The sequence below is a fragment of the Peromyscus leucopus genome, chromosome X (assembly GCF_004664715.2).
Source record: "Peromyscus leucopus breed LL Stock chromosome X, UCI_PerLeu_2.1, whole genome shotgun sequence".
Taxonomy (NCBI): domain Eukaryota; kingdom Metazoa; phylum Chordata; class Mammalia; order Rodentia; family Cricetidae; genus Peromyscus; species Peromyscus leucopus.
The window spans coordinates 74,356,352-74,371,964 of record NC_051083.1 but is presented as its reverse complement, the minus strand read 5'-3'; positions in this window follow the sequence as shown (position 1 = coordinate 74,371,964).

The window sequence follows — 15,613 nt, the reverse complement described above, 5'->3', positions numbered from 1 at the left end:
CGAGAATTGTTGAAGCCAAGGTTGGATAGAGCACAGGGACAAATAACCAAATGAATGGAAACACAGGATCTATGAACCAAAGGCTGAGGGGCCCCCAACTGGATCAGGCCCCCTGAATGGGTGAGACAGTCATTTGGCTTGATCTGTTTGGGAGGCAGCTGTGCATTGGTGCCGGGTCCTGGGCTCGTTGCATGAGTTGGCTGTTTGAATCCTGGGACTTATGCAGGGACGCTTGGCTCGGTCTGGGGGGCGGGGACTGGACCTGCCTGGACTGAGTCTACCAGGTTGATCCCGGTTCTCGGGGGAGATCTTGATCTGGAGGAGGTGGGAATGAGGGGTGGACTGGGGAAAGGGGGAGGGGGGCGAGAGGGGGAGAACAGGGGAATCTGTAGCTATTATGTTGAACTGAATGGTGTTGTAAAAATAAAATAAAAAAAATATTAATCAAACAGAAATTGAAAACCTACACTTATATATATATATATATATATATATATATATATATATATATATATAAAACTTGGAACATCTTTCTCTTTCTCTCTCTCTCTCTCTCTCTCTCTCTCTCTCTCTCTCTCTCTCTGTGTGTGTGTGTGTGTGTAAAACAATACTAATTGAGACACATTTCCAAGTATTATCAGTTGATTGAAAACATGAAAACTTCAAATTTCCTTTGTGTAATAATATTTGCATTCAATATGAAGAAATCAGAATTGTATATAAAAATTCTTCCTAGTGAACATTGTTTAACATCACCACAGAGAATTAAACAGCCAGTCATGTCATAAATAAGCCTCTAAAATATAAAATTATGACAGAATATAAAATGATATACATGTTCGCTGGAGCAAATTAAGACAAATACAGTTGAATAGTGTAAGCTTTATACTGAAGCTCTGTTGACAGCTTGTTGTTAATATTTTGTTATGGTAAAGAATTACAACAGTTGTCCAAATTAACCCTTTGTATAAAGGCTAATTCTTCATGAAACTGTCAATGGTTTCTTCTACTTATTTCTAGTACATAATTATACATATTTTCTAGAACAATTTCAAAATTTTTTATGAATTAATCATACTATTTTTATCTTAGGTTGCACATGTTTTAATTACTTTGTATATAAAGAGACAAAAAGAGAAAAATAAGCATAATTATGACAAAACCTTAAACTTATTTGGCTTAAGATATAGTTTAAGCTATCTGACTCTAGAATTTCTTTAAATATTTCAGTTCAGGTTCATCTACTTTTCTTTTTTTTTTGGTTTTTCGAGTCATCTACTTTTCAAACCCATTGTTTTGGTTAAACATGGTTTCAAAATCACCACAGCTAAATTTTGACATTTATATTAGATATCTTATTGAATTTTCAAGCAAACACAGTTAAGCCAGCAAAAGAAGAAAAGGGTATTGCCATTTTAAAATGACAAACAATTATTATCAATATTTGTAATTGAGATGATCTCAAAAGTAAGAAAACCTAAAAAGTCACATAACCACATATGTAACTTGTCCATATATGTAATTTGTTACAGCTAATACATTGATTCAACAGTGTTGTGAGATATAAAATAGAATCAAATGGTAGATATATGTTTATACCCTAAGAATGATCAATTAACAAAATAAAATAAAATAATTACCTATAAGTTGAACACAAAAGAATTAAACTCAGTCAAGGAAATGAAGGACTTATGCACTGGAAGTCCTAAAACATTGCTAAAGTAAATCAAACAAGACAAAGGCAAATGGCAAGAAACCTCGTGTGTTAATTGTAGAATATGAAATGTCCTCATAATTTCATGTATAAAAGGCTTGCTTTCCAAATGATAGAACCATTCTTGTTGTTTGTGGGAAATAGAAGAAAGGCCTAGTGAGAGGAATCAGCTTAGTGGTTAGGAGCACTTGCTGCCCTTATAGAGGAAACAAGTTCAGTTCCAAGCATCCCTATCAGACAGTAGACAACCATTTGTAACTGCAAGTCCATGGAATCTTATGCCCTTTTCTGGTCTCTGAGCATACTACTCTTATGTGAATGTACCCACACACAGTTACATATCCATACACATAATTTTAAAACAATAATTAATCTGAAAAAAATTGCTAAATATTTGAATAGACATCTCCAAAGATAATCAGAAGACTCACACATGGAAAAACTCTCATAATGGCTGGCCATTTAAGAAACGAAAGTTAAGGCAGTAATTAATAACATAGCACATCCTGTTATGTTCAGAAGAAATTGTTTGTCTCCTTTCCTCCATGACTTCTGAATTTTATCATTCCTCACCCTTCATGATGCTTTCTGAGCTATAGAGGAGAAGTTATGATATAGATGTACAATTTGTGGCTGAGCATGCCACACTCACTTGATCTCTGCAACCACTGTCCACAGGAGAAACAAACTTCTCTCATGAGATCTGAGATCTGCATTAATTTGTTAATATGTATAGATAGACATACAAATTTTGAGAGAGTAGTTTCATACTTTTTCAATTGAGCAAAATAACTCATAGCAGCTGTTGTTGCCTACATAAGACTTGCAAAATATTAAGACAGTCAGTGTTCTAGAATGAATAGGGGTGGTTTACAGGTTCCAGTCCCTAGCTGAGGAATCTACAGTTGGTGGCATTAGGAGGAAGTGAGGTTGGTCAGTTTTCTTTAATGTTGTTGCCCTTGATAGGTCAGCTATACTCCAGGAGATAACACCAAACCCATGAACATATAGGCAGCACAAACTGGACTAGTTGGGTCATACTCCCCCAACACACACACACACACACACACACACACACACACACACACACACACACACACACACATACTACAAAGATGGGGGTTGGATTTCAGTGGAGTAGAAAGACAAATGGAGGGTGAAAATGATCAATGTACATTGTGTTGCATGGATGAAATTATCAAAGAATTCATTATAGTATGTTTGATAATAAAATCATTCCCCCACACACATTTGAGAATCACTTTTATCCAAAAATTAGCATGTATAAGTGAGCATTGATATTAACTGAAATTCTTGTGCATTTTAGGGGCAAAGTACAATATGGCAGTGTGGTCGATTGTACATGTAATGATAACTCCAATCACAATCATGAGCACAGAGTATAATGATGAATCTAAGCAGAAGTGTTGTTCTCATCTGTACAAGCTCAGTCAGCACAATAATAATTGTCAGTCTCAAAATAAGATTTTGTACTGAACATTCACCTGAAATTCTCCAGATACTTTTGCCAGAAATCTTCACATTTTTCTCATATGTTCAAACCTCAGAGATATGGCATTCATATAAATATGTGTAATTTCAGCATGGTGGGAAAAAACAGCAAGATCCTTGACAAAAGTATGAGTCAGTAAAAGTATAAGAAAACTATTTAGTATGAATATTGGCTCTGTGATACAGAGCTCTGCTCATTGAATGGAGCAACTTCTCATTTGTATTTAATGATAGCTAGTGTTGTAGCTACAGCATTCTAGAGAATACTACAACATTGAAGTTGGTCATGCTAAGTCAACAGAAAAAAAAGAGTCCCAAAAGAAGGTGTAAGAATCAGAGATCCACTCATTTACACATTTAGTAGTCCCATAAAAGTATATACAAAAGTGCCTAGTACAGACCAATGTAGGTCTCCTAATCCCCAAGCCCACCCCTACTCCTTTCTACCAATTCAATCTATGTCAAAGGTTATTTTCATTTTTGAGAATGCTTTTTCCTTTCTTAATAAGGCATATCTATTTTGATCCCAGACTCAAATTAAAAGGCATGTCCTTTTCTCTGCTATGAATTTCATCTAATCTATACTATGTTTTTTTTGCTTGTTTATTTTTCTTAAAAGCCAATGTAATTGTCCTTCTGAGATCATTTCTATAATATTTTAATAATGATAATAAGACCCTGAGAAGGGAACCTTAGTTTCCCCAATAACATCACCACTATGCACAACTTAATACTGTACATTTTAAAAACAAGACTTATAATATTTAATTAAATAAGTAACCAAATATGTTGTAAATCGCCTGAGTTATTTTATATTTGTACAGACTTTTACTTCAATGAGTCAACAAAAAGCATTTCCTTGGCCTGAATATATCCATTGAGATATTCAAATGCTGCATTATCTCTCTAAGCAAAGACATTTTTCTCCAAGGCATCTTCCATAGAAGATTCTTTCTATAAACTTACCACAGGCAAGGGTGTTTCATCTTTTCTTTGGGCCACATATAATTTTTAAAATTTTATAAATATATAAAAATATATTGCTTATACCAATAATTACACAATTATAGTTTATATGACTTTATAATTTTACTACTTTGTTTATTATTTGGGATTCAAGCTTCTTGTATGCTGGAACACCTTTGTCAATTGTATTCTTAGCATCAATAATATTATCACAAACAATGCTCAATACATATTTGTGATTATGACCTGTTAGTATTGTTATGGAATTGGTAATCATAGTAGTGCCTGAAGAGCTACCACCAATTATCACTATACAATAAGACAAGAAGGAAAGATCATTTACATATTAAATTAAATTCCCAAGAAAGATATAAAAACAAATATGTGTAGTACTTATAATAGCACCAATGAGCTCAAAATTGAATGGAATTATCCTTTAACAGTTAGGACTATATTTACATTTCAGGAAGTAATTTAGTTTCATCAAAGGCAGATGGATATGCCCTATTAAACTAATTCACACATTTAAATTACATCAATTATGCTGTTTTTCTTTAGCTTGTGAATTTTTTTTACCACAATGTCATTTAACTATTTTAAACATAAATCTTGCTATGATCTCTATTCCTTATAGTTATCATTCTTAAATGTCTGCATACTAAAAAATGCACAAACTAAATAGAAAAATAAAAATAAAATATCAGTAAGTCCTATGGATTATAAATAGTTACTGTAAACAATTTTATCACAGTACAATAAATATAGAAATTAATAGCAAATCCTTGAGTAATGTGCACTAACTAATTTGAAAACTCTACATTAAAGACATTTAAGACAAAAATGGAGCATACATCAAAATAACAGGAAGGACTATAAAAGATTGTTTACATACTAATGGTAGAGTTATAGAGCAAAAGGTCTGGGTTCAGAATCCCAAGAGATAGGAGAAGGAACAGAGAAATGGGATTCAGTAATTTAGAGTGTTTCTGAATCACTTTGATGAGCTTAAGGTTTAAGTAGTGAAAAAGATGAGGCAGGCAGTGAGAGAGGTATTCATGATTAAATAGGCTTCTCTAAAGTGGAGTGTGCTCTGGTTGATCATTACCTCAGCTGCAATTCTGTAAATTCTCTTAAAGTTTTTATTGCCTTGAGGCAACATAACAAGATATCCTCTTAGAGCGAAATCATCACCCTTCAATCACTAGATTGTGACACATCTAATTATGTCAGACAAGAAACATTTTGAGAGGCCATAATTCTGTACTTTGGTTAAAGAACATTGACCTTTGACTTAATGTGCCTTGATAATGTCATATAAGGGTGGAAGGAAGTTATATGCATAAATAATTGGCAATTCCTCACTTATATAGTGCATTCCAAACCTTGAACACTATGGCTATAGGTAATAGTAGTAGTTGTTGTTCTCATGTTCTTCATGTTCTTCATCTATATTCATTTCTTCCTCTTCTTCCTTTTTCTGCTCCTCCACCTCCTATTCCCCCTCTTCCTTTCACTTCTCATTAGCTGTATCCCTCATCTAATTGAACACAATATTGCCACTTTGTTTGGAATCAGTAAATAGTTCAGCAGCAAAGAATTTTGAAGGCTGGAGGGTGTGCTTCTTTTTTTTTTTACTCCTATGTATACACAAGCATGTGTACATAAACATGACAATCTGTGTGTATGTGTGGGGGAGTGGTGAGAGAGAGGAGTGTGTGTGTTTGTGTATGCATTTGTGGGCATGTTTGCATGTTTTATTCTTCTTATTTCTGAAGGTTTTTTTTTTTTAATCTTTAGATGTCCCAGCGAAAATTATAAAACTATGTTATTTTCTATTGGTAAGATTCTTTAATTTTTGAAAAATATAAGTTCCTTAGTAGACCCTTTTATATAAAAAGCATGTAAGGACTCTCTTAAAAATTTTTACAAGTTTTTTTAATGAAAATATAATTATGTTATCCCCCTTCGCCTTTCCATCCTCCAACCCCTTTCATTCCCAACAACCTTGCTGACTTTCAAATTACTGGCCTCTTTACATTTAATTGTTATTGTTATACATGGGAATAAATGCATAAATATATAAATACAACCTGTTGAGTCTGTTCAGTGTTGCTTGTATGTATAAGATTCCAGACATTACCACTTGGAATTGGGTAGTCAATTAGGGGGTGCCCACATAGATGCAACTAATTCTACAACTCTCAGCAGTCCTTAGTTTTGTTGGACCCCAAATCTGCGGGTCTTGAGTGGGTGCCCCAAGAACCCAGACTCCAGTCCAGTTGATGCAATAGCAAGAGGTTTTTTATTGAAGCTTCTATATAGAAGGGCAAACTCTGCACCTAAGAGCAAGAGCCACATCTTACTGCAGCCACATGGGGGTTATTAAAGGAAAAACCCACAAAAGCCATAAGATTACAATTCCCATACAATTTCGCTTCACAAGATCATGGTCTGGTTACAGAGTGATCACAGGGGGGTTCAGTTATGTCAACAGGTACATTCTTCCTGAAACCTCAAGGGGAGTATCAGGGCAGGGCGGGAGTGGAGTTTACACACAGGTCACAGTGGTCCTTCCTGGAACACCTGCAACTATCCCAGTCACAGTTGAGCACATCTCTTAACAGAAATCTTTTTACAATGTTATATGGTTGCAGAGGAGATTGAGTAGTGGCTGAGTCAGGTTGCCCTTGGAACTAGATTTTTAGTTTCTCATTTCCTGGTGCTTGAAGTTTCTCTTTTCCTGAGGCTTAGGGGTGTAAGCCTAAAGGGCTAGGGTCTTTCATTCCCCCATTTTCTTTTTGGCAAATTTTAATCTTAAAATTATTGTATTACACTTAATAACTCATGCCTATTCCAGTAACTCATGCCTGTAATGGCCATGTGTAGTCCATGTATAATTAGCCATCTTGTCTCTATGCCAGGGAGTTTTCTTTTCTGAACAAGGAATACAGGACAATGTATTCTCTTCGGGAACTGCTCTGAGCTGGCATTGGGGCGCTGTTATCAGGGCCCCTCCCGCAAAAGGCTGAAAAACAGGTCAAAGACTGGGCAGGGGGCATTTGTCAGTAGCATGTAGCTGCCTGACCCCATAGGGAAAGAGGGGAATCATGTTAACTGGTCTAGTCCACGTTAGCCTTTAGCAATTCCAGAGCTCACAGTTGTCTAGAGCAGTGGAGTCAGTAACTGAAACTTGGAGGTGTTTGTCAGCCAAGTAGAAATCTGTTGAGACAGATTTAAACTAGGAACAGAAGTTAAAATTTATGAACTTATTTGGAACCCTTAGGTCCACACCCTTAGTAATGGGAAAAGCAGTAGTCCCAAGACCAGGAGAGAGGAAAAATACCATCTTTAGGAATACTTATCTGGGGTCTTTTCAACCTCTGTGAAGTGGGTCTATATTTTTATGACTCTTTTGATCCTTTGAGGCCTACTTACAAAATGACATAAAAGTTTTAGATACATTAGTATTACCAATGTGTACTGAAATCCATATTGTAGACAAAGCAGGTAATGGGTATCTGTAAAAAGCAGAAGTGGACTCATACCTTTGAGTCCCAACAAGAACTATAGATTTTGGTATTTTTCTTCTGTCCAGAAAGCCAGGTATAAGTTGGACAGAGATTTTTGGCCTGGTGAGAAGTGTTTTTAGGTTTATATTTAGACATATTTAGATGACATCTAAAACATATCCAAAATGTTGAGCTAGTGACTGAACAGTAAATAGTCATTGCTCTATCAGCTCATCAGAACTCCTAAATGTTAAGCTCTGAACCATAGAACAGGAGATTAATCTGAAACATATCTTATTTTAGACTCAGATCTGAACCTTTATGACTTATTTAAACTTTTATATCTTAGAACATTTTTTGAAAGTGAGCTAACAAGCTGGCTATGGCCTTGCAGAAGGATCTGGTTGTCTGATGCTGCCATGCTGACAAAGCTAGAGCTAGCCTAGCCATCAGTACTGTCAAAGATCTGAGAAGGATAAACTATATCTGAGTGCAGACCAAGAAGCATCCAATCCCATAATTTACAGAGATCAATTCCTACCCAAGTCTCAATAGCGTTGGAGGCACCAGTCAGAACAGCATCAATCTTTTTCTGCCATCAGGCCCATAAGGCAGAGTACTTTTTCTGTGGAATAGGGACACAGAAGATTGACCTTGACCAGGCAAAAGGGTGCAATCAATTTAAGTGTCCTACTGTTTGTCCACAGTCTAGGCTGGGTCCTGGAGGCAGGTGTTGCACTGGAGCATCTTGCCCTGTGGTCATCGTTGTCATAATCCAGGCAGAGACGTTGTGGTGCCTCGTACGTAATCGTCTTCAGAGACCTTGGGTCACTGCTAGGATCTGGAAGCCTGTCTGATATAAAAAAAATTTAGATCAACATTTAAATGCCATATTCTGCAGATCTCTGAAGTATGAGGGTTGTCCAGATGTCTGAATAGACAAACTTTGTTTCTAATCATTTGTTTCAAGCTCAACCCTGAAAACATATGCAAGAGACTGAGTAAATGAGTAGACTTATCCCTGTAATATTATATGAGTACTAATTTATCCTGGCTATAATTAAAAAGAAACTTGATTACTCATGACTGACTACTAAAAACAATGCTTTTAAGTTGAAGCTTCCTCTAGCATCAAATACAGGTTCAGTAATGAAATCAAAGCAAAATATCAATATATGACATATATATGTATCAGCTTATCCAGATAACTTAAGTTTAGCAAACTTAGCAAATACAAGGAGGCTAGACAGCATTTTTAAGCCTGAATGTACCTTGGGTAAGGAGAAACATTTTTAAGTCATTGGTTTTTAACTATAAAAACTGTTTTTAATGGATTAAGATCTCTCAAATGTCTTTTGTAATAGCAATAAAGTACCTTTTTTTACTTTAAGGGGGAGCATAATCTGTATAAAGTAAAACCAAGCTCCAGAGTACAAACAATCCGGAAGTTCAATATCTAGGACTTATTTATAATCTTTTTGGTTCTTTTACTTAGAGGCTTGGATGATTTCTTTGACCCTACCTTTGGCAGCACATACATAGCCTGTTTGTTCTGTTTTATTATGGCTGGTGCTTTTGGTGATCATCACCTGACACTGGCAATTTTTAAAACTGCTAAGGTCCCTTTATGTCTTTAAAATCATTATCATTTTACATGGGTAAATCTTAAATTATAAAGTTTAGCTGCCAGAGCAAGGTATATTTCTGTGTAAAAGCATTGATGTGTAGCTTTAATGTTTATCAAACATTTTATTTATTAAACATATGTTGTTATCTATTTAAATTTTCTAGAAACTTGCTGTTGAACATTTGGTAAAGACATAAGTACTTAGGTGTTATATATATATATTTTGAAACAATAATTACTTGCACACATATATACAGTTGGATCCAAGTTATATACATACATACAGTTAAAGCTTGCATACATTTTAAGTCACATACTTGTTTAATCATTAGCCATTTTTAAGATGAAGATCAACCAGAATTAACTTTTAAATTTAGTATTTGAAGGTATAAGAAATCATAACAGTTTATTGACCCTTTATAACCTTTTATATCAAAGTCTTTCTTGTGATTTTTCTCAGTAATCTAGAAATCTAAATTTGAATCAGTACTGTACCCCAGACAAGAAACTCTTGTTTAACCTCATATAGGGAGTGACATTACATTCTTGGAGCCAGATCCTGATCAGGTTTTAGCTCCAGGGCAGGTCTTGGGAGTCCCATCCAACAGCACTGGAGATTCCATGCGTTGGCTGGGCCCACAGACCTGTCAGCTGTGACCCTGGAAGGGCAGTTAGTTCTCCACCATCCCCCACATTCTGAGCTACTCAAGGCTCTAGCTGGCTCTCGGGCAGCCAGCTTTGTCCCTTGTCCATATGGGAGCCCAGCCAGAACATGCCGGCCATGATCACAGCCCGCCCTAGCACATAGCAATGCCTAGTTCCCATGCAGCCAAGCCTCTACTCCACAGCTTTCTGAGTGAGCTGGGGCCCCGAACCTGCTGCATCCAGGCCCCATGATGCTTACAGGCTGCCTAGCCCTCTCAGCGGTGCCTTGGTCCCTGAAGCAGCCGCTGTGCTGTGCAGCCACTGCCTGCAGGACCCATTGTAGAGGTCTCTGTAGTTTGTGCCAGTATTGAGTTTGGCAGAGGCAGCTGCTTGGGGGAAGGGAGAGATCCCAGGAGCCTAGGTGGCTGCTTGGGGGAAGGGAGGGAGTGGGAAAAGGTCGGAGGGCAGCTGGGACTGAAGGGACAAGGGGAGTTTGAGAAGGAAGAGGTAGGGGTCAGAGCCCCAGTGTTGCTGGGGCAGGTAAAACAGTGAGGAATGGCTTCACCCAGGTACCTGCGAAATGACATCAATCAATGTTAAAAGTCCTGTCCCTCGGCCAGCTGACCTCAAAGGCTGCTGTTCAGAGGAACAGAAGGTGATCCATTTCTTTTTCTTGACTTCCAGAGAGGTGTTGTGAGCCCAGGCAAGCATCTCTTTCCAGTTATCTAAAGTCAAACTTAGGGGGGTAGTTAGTTGTTGCCCCATGGAAAGGAAATTTTAAAAAGAGCAGTAAAGAGCAGAAACAGACAAAAACACAATCCGCTCGGTGGTTGATTTGGCTCCACAGGCCCAACAGAAAACACAAATCCAAATGGGAGTGGCTGTGAACAGCCTTGCTCCCCCAGGGAAGGAGAGACACTTCTCCTTCTTCAGATCACTCCGGAGGAGACCTTCAGAGTGGGGACCCGGGGACCCTTGAGCACATCTGCTCTCCCACACAAATCCCAGACACAAGTCCTGCAAACTTCTGCAGGCACCGAATACAAATGCCAAATCAACCAGACAAAGGACAAGACATAACAACAGAAAACATAGATCGAGCTCGTTTTTACCTCCAACTGGCAGAGTGGGGGTCCAGGGGCACCCCAAAATCATGGTGGAACCTCCAATTGTTGGACCCCAAATCTGGGGGTCTCGAGTGGGCATGCCAAGAACCCAGACTCCAGTCCAGTTGATGAAATAGCAAGAGGTTTTTATTGAAGCTTCTATATAGAAGGGCAAACTCTGTACCTAAGAGCAAGAGCCACATCTTATTGCAGCCACATGGGGGTTATTAAAGGAAAAACCCACAAAAGCCATAAGATTACAATTCCCATACAATTTCATTTCACAAGATCATGGTCTGGTTACAGAGTGATCACAGAGGGGGTGCAGTTATGTCAACAGGTACATTTTCCATGAAACCTCAAGGGGGGATATCAGGGTGGGAGTGGAGTTTACACAAAGGTCACAGTGGTCCTTCCTGGAGCACCTGCAACTATCCCAGTCACAGTTGAGCACATCTCTTAACAGAAATCTTTTTACATTGTTATATGGTTGCAGAGGAGATTGAGTAGTGGCTGAGTCAGGTTGCCCTTGGAACTAGATTTTTAGTTTCTCATTTCCTGGTGCTTGAAGTTTCTCTTTTCCTGAGGCTTGGGGATGTAAGCCTGAAGGGCTAGGGTCTTTCAGTTTTATGTAGTAAGAGTGATATAAAATTATCTAGATATGGGACCCCATGAGATTTTCCTCTTCCAAAGTAGCATTATCTATTAATGTTGTTACTCTTTAGGTCTTGCTTAAGCACCCATAATGCCAAGGTATCATGTGTATAGTGTCCCCTCATTTCTAGGATACACAATCTCACAGTTTAATTCCTTGTTTCTTTGTTTTTATTGTTTAAGAAATGTTTTATTCATTTACATACCAACCACAAGTGTCCGACTCATTCCTCCTCCTGCTCCCTACAGCCTTCTCCCTGCCCTCTGACCCATCCCTCACCCCCTCCTCCAAAAGGGTAAGGGCTCCCATGAGGAATCAGCAAAGCCTGGTACATTCAGTTGAGGCAGGACCAAGGCCACCCCCCCTGCATCAAGACTGAGTAAGCCATCCCATAATATGGAATGGGCTATAGAAAACCAGCTCATGCACCAGGGATAGTTCCTGATCCCACTGTCAGAGGCCCCTCCAACGACCAAGCTACACAACTGTATGCCTTATGCATAGTCTGCCTAGTCTTGTCCTATGTGGGGTCCATAACTGTCGGTCTAAAGTTCCTGAGTTCCTATGAGCTTGGTTCAGTTGTCTCTGCAGATTTCCCCATCATGATCTTGATACACCTTGCTCATATAATCCCTCTTCCTTCTCTTTGAGTGAACTCCTGGAGCTTGGCCTGGTGCTTAGATGTGGATCTCTGCATCTCTGGATCTTATAATTGTTCCACTCCTGTGACATAGGTGCCAGAATTGTATTATAGGTATATCTGTTGAGGCTGGGATCCTGAAGATCAGTTTTTCTCTGCATTTTAAGCAAGTATAGTTTTCTTTAACAGTCTCCTTCTTTTGTAAGGTGAATCTTATTTGATAAGTGGTGAAATTTTCATTTATCTGTGGGTATAAGAATAAGTATTTAGAATGCAGTTAAGAATATGCTGGTTTAGGGAAAGTGGCAGTATTTAGTTTTCTTCTAAAATTCATGACCCCACTAGCTATGGGTAATTGGCTAGGTTTTCCTTACCAATTACGATTTCTTTGCTGTTGAGTAGGCCATAATACCAATTATATAGCTATTGGTTAGTGCCTAGATATTAGTGACACCATTCAACTATCAAGGATATCTTGTCCTGCTTGTCATTGTTGTGTCCATAGGCATAACAGCTGGATAGGACTGTGGATTGCTTATCTTCCTTGGCAGTTTGGATAGAACCTTCTTTTTCTATGACAGGTAGACCTCAGGTAGGAAGCATTCAGGTCAGATCTAGCTCAATTCCATTTTTTAGTTCTGTGTCCAAAATGCATGATGTCCTTTGCAATAAGAACTTACCTTCAATCATTGAGAGGTAACAATGGGCAACAGCAATAGCCAACATTGTTCGGGGAGTCTCTTGAATTCCACTGACCAAAAACTCCAAAGGGGGATTCTTATGCCTAGTACTGTGATCTTTATTAGATAATCTATGACTCATGAGGAGACCATGTCAATCTAAGTGGCATAAATCCATTTAAAATATATGGACATACATTCATATGTATCATACATCATTTTTTAGAAAACACTTTATATGTATTCTTTTTTTTTTTTTTTTCTGAGACGGGGTTTCTCTGTGTAGCCTTGCGCCTTTCCTGGATCTCGCTCTGTAGACCAGGCTGGCCTTGAACTCACAAAAATCCGCCTGCCTCTGTGTAGCTAGAGTTTTCCTGCCTTGCCCACAGTTAGGACAAATCTCTGTCACCCGCCAGTCCCACAGCCGCTCAGACCCAACCAAGTAAACACAGAGACTTATATTGCATACAAACTGTATGGCTGTGGCAGGCTTCTTGCTAACTGTTCTTATAGTTTAAATTAATCCATTTCCATACATCTATACCTTGCCACATGGCTGGTGGCTTACTGGCGTCTTCACATGCTGCTGGTCATGGCGGCTGCTGGCGGTGTCTCTCTGCCTCAACCTTCTGCTTCCCAGAATTCTCCTCTCTCCTTGTCCCACCTATTTCCTGCCTGGCCACTGGCCATTCAGTGTTTTATTTATTGACCAATCAGAGCAACAGATTTGATATACAGATCATCCCACAGCACTTCCCCTTTTCTTTTTTTAAAAAGGAAGGTTTTAACTTTTATACATCTCCAAAGCCAGCTTGGTATATTTGGGAATTTGGGCGTAGCTTCTCTTAACTACTTCCTGCTGGAGGGGGGCGCTGTATCTTATGGGGACACAAAGAAAATTTTAGGATCATGGAGTAGTCCGTGAGACTGTATTGTCTGAGCCAGTTGCCTTGAAACAATTCTGGATGTTGGATCATCTGGGCCATGGTGTCATCAGAGACCTTTCAGGTGGTCTTGGCTGGTCAAACCTGATGTATCTTAATCTGGAACAAATCCATAGCCTCTGGCTTTCTGTAGAAACAAAAGCAGAGCCTCTTTTCCAAAGCAACATATCCTTATAGCCAAATTTTGAAGTCAAGGTACCTTTAAAATATATATTTTGGCATAACTTAACAGCTTTTGCAATAAAATGTTTTTCTTCAGTTACAAATATCAAAGAGAACATAATCCAGATTCTCTGTGTGGTAGCCATCTCTATGTGGCTTATTTTTTATATTACCTTGAGCCTTTTGCTTTAAACTGCAGCCTTTTAAGCCTGAAACAGCACTGTGGCTGCTGGCTCAGCCCACTTCAGCTTCCCAACATGGCGGTGGTACCTTTTCTGCCAGCTCTGGGAACCATCCTGGGTCTATGCTTTTATCCAAGCAGTGTGTAGTCCAGAAACTTCTTTTTTTGTTTTGTACTAGCAAAGGCTAAATCCACCACGCAGCTTAATGTGCCACTTGTAGAGGCCTCATTCCCGCCATACTGCAGATCGAGCTTGCATGCTAGGAACCCGCCAGTAGCTCAAACCGGCAGGCTGCCTGCTCATTTGAGAGAGACAATTAGGAAGCTGTTTTTAGCTCCAGTTTAGAATCTTCTCTCAGGTTTTAGGTAGAAACTCTTGCCAACACGTTGGGCGCCATTATTGATGTAACCAACCGTCTTATTGAATAAGAAACACAGAAACAATGTAAAAGAGAAAGCCGAGAGGTCAGAGCTCAGAGCTAAAATCTCACCCTTCCGTCTGCGGTGTCCCAGCTTTCCGAAAGAGAGCTACTTCCTGTCTGTTCGTCTATTTATAGTATTTTGTTCTGCCTTCTCATTGGTTGTAAACCCAAACACATGACTGCCTCTTCACTGTCTGAATGTACAGCCCCCTAGGTCTTAAAGGCATATGTCGCCAATGCTGGCTGTATCCCTGAACACACAGAGATCTATGGGATTAAAGGTGTGTGCTACCACCGCCACACTCTTGCTATGGCTCTAATAGCTCTGGCCCCCGGGCAACTTTATTTATTAACATACAATCAAAATCACATTTCAGTACAATTAGATTACCACCACACCTCTGCCTCCCGAGTGCTGGGATTAAAGGCGTGTGCCACCACCACCCGGCCATACATCATTTTTGATAAATAAAAATAATATAATTTCTTAAGATTTTTTCAAACATTCTTACTATTAGTTTTCCCCTCTTAATTGTTTCTCCTTCAGTTGACCTCTCTTCCTCTTCCCAACTAAAGACCTCCCATTTTCTTCTTCAGACATGCTACTTTGGAAGGGCATAGTTTCACAGTGCCCTACCTCTAGATATCTTTACATAACTCTTACTACAGGAAACAAAGGACTACTGAGAGAAGAATAATAATGGATCCCAGTATTATACTCCATTATTGCTCTTTCCTCAAAAATGATAGTCACTTTTGATTTTCCTGCTTTCTGCATGGAGTAATATGTTACATACCCCCATATTTGTATCTGGAAATCACAGATGAGAAACAAAAATTGTGATTTTAT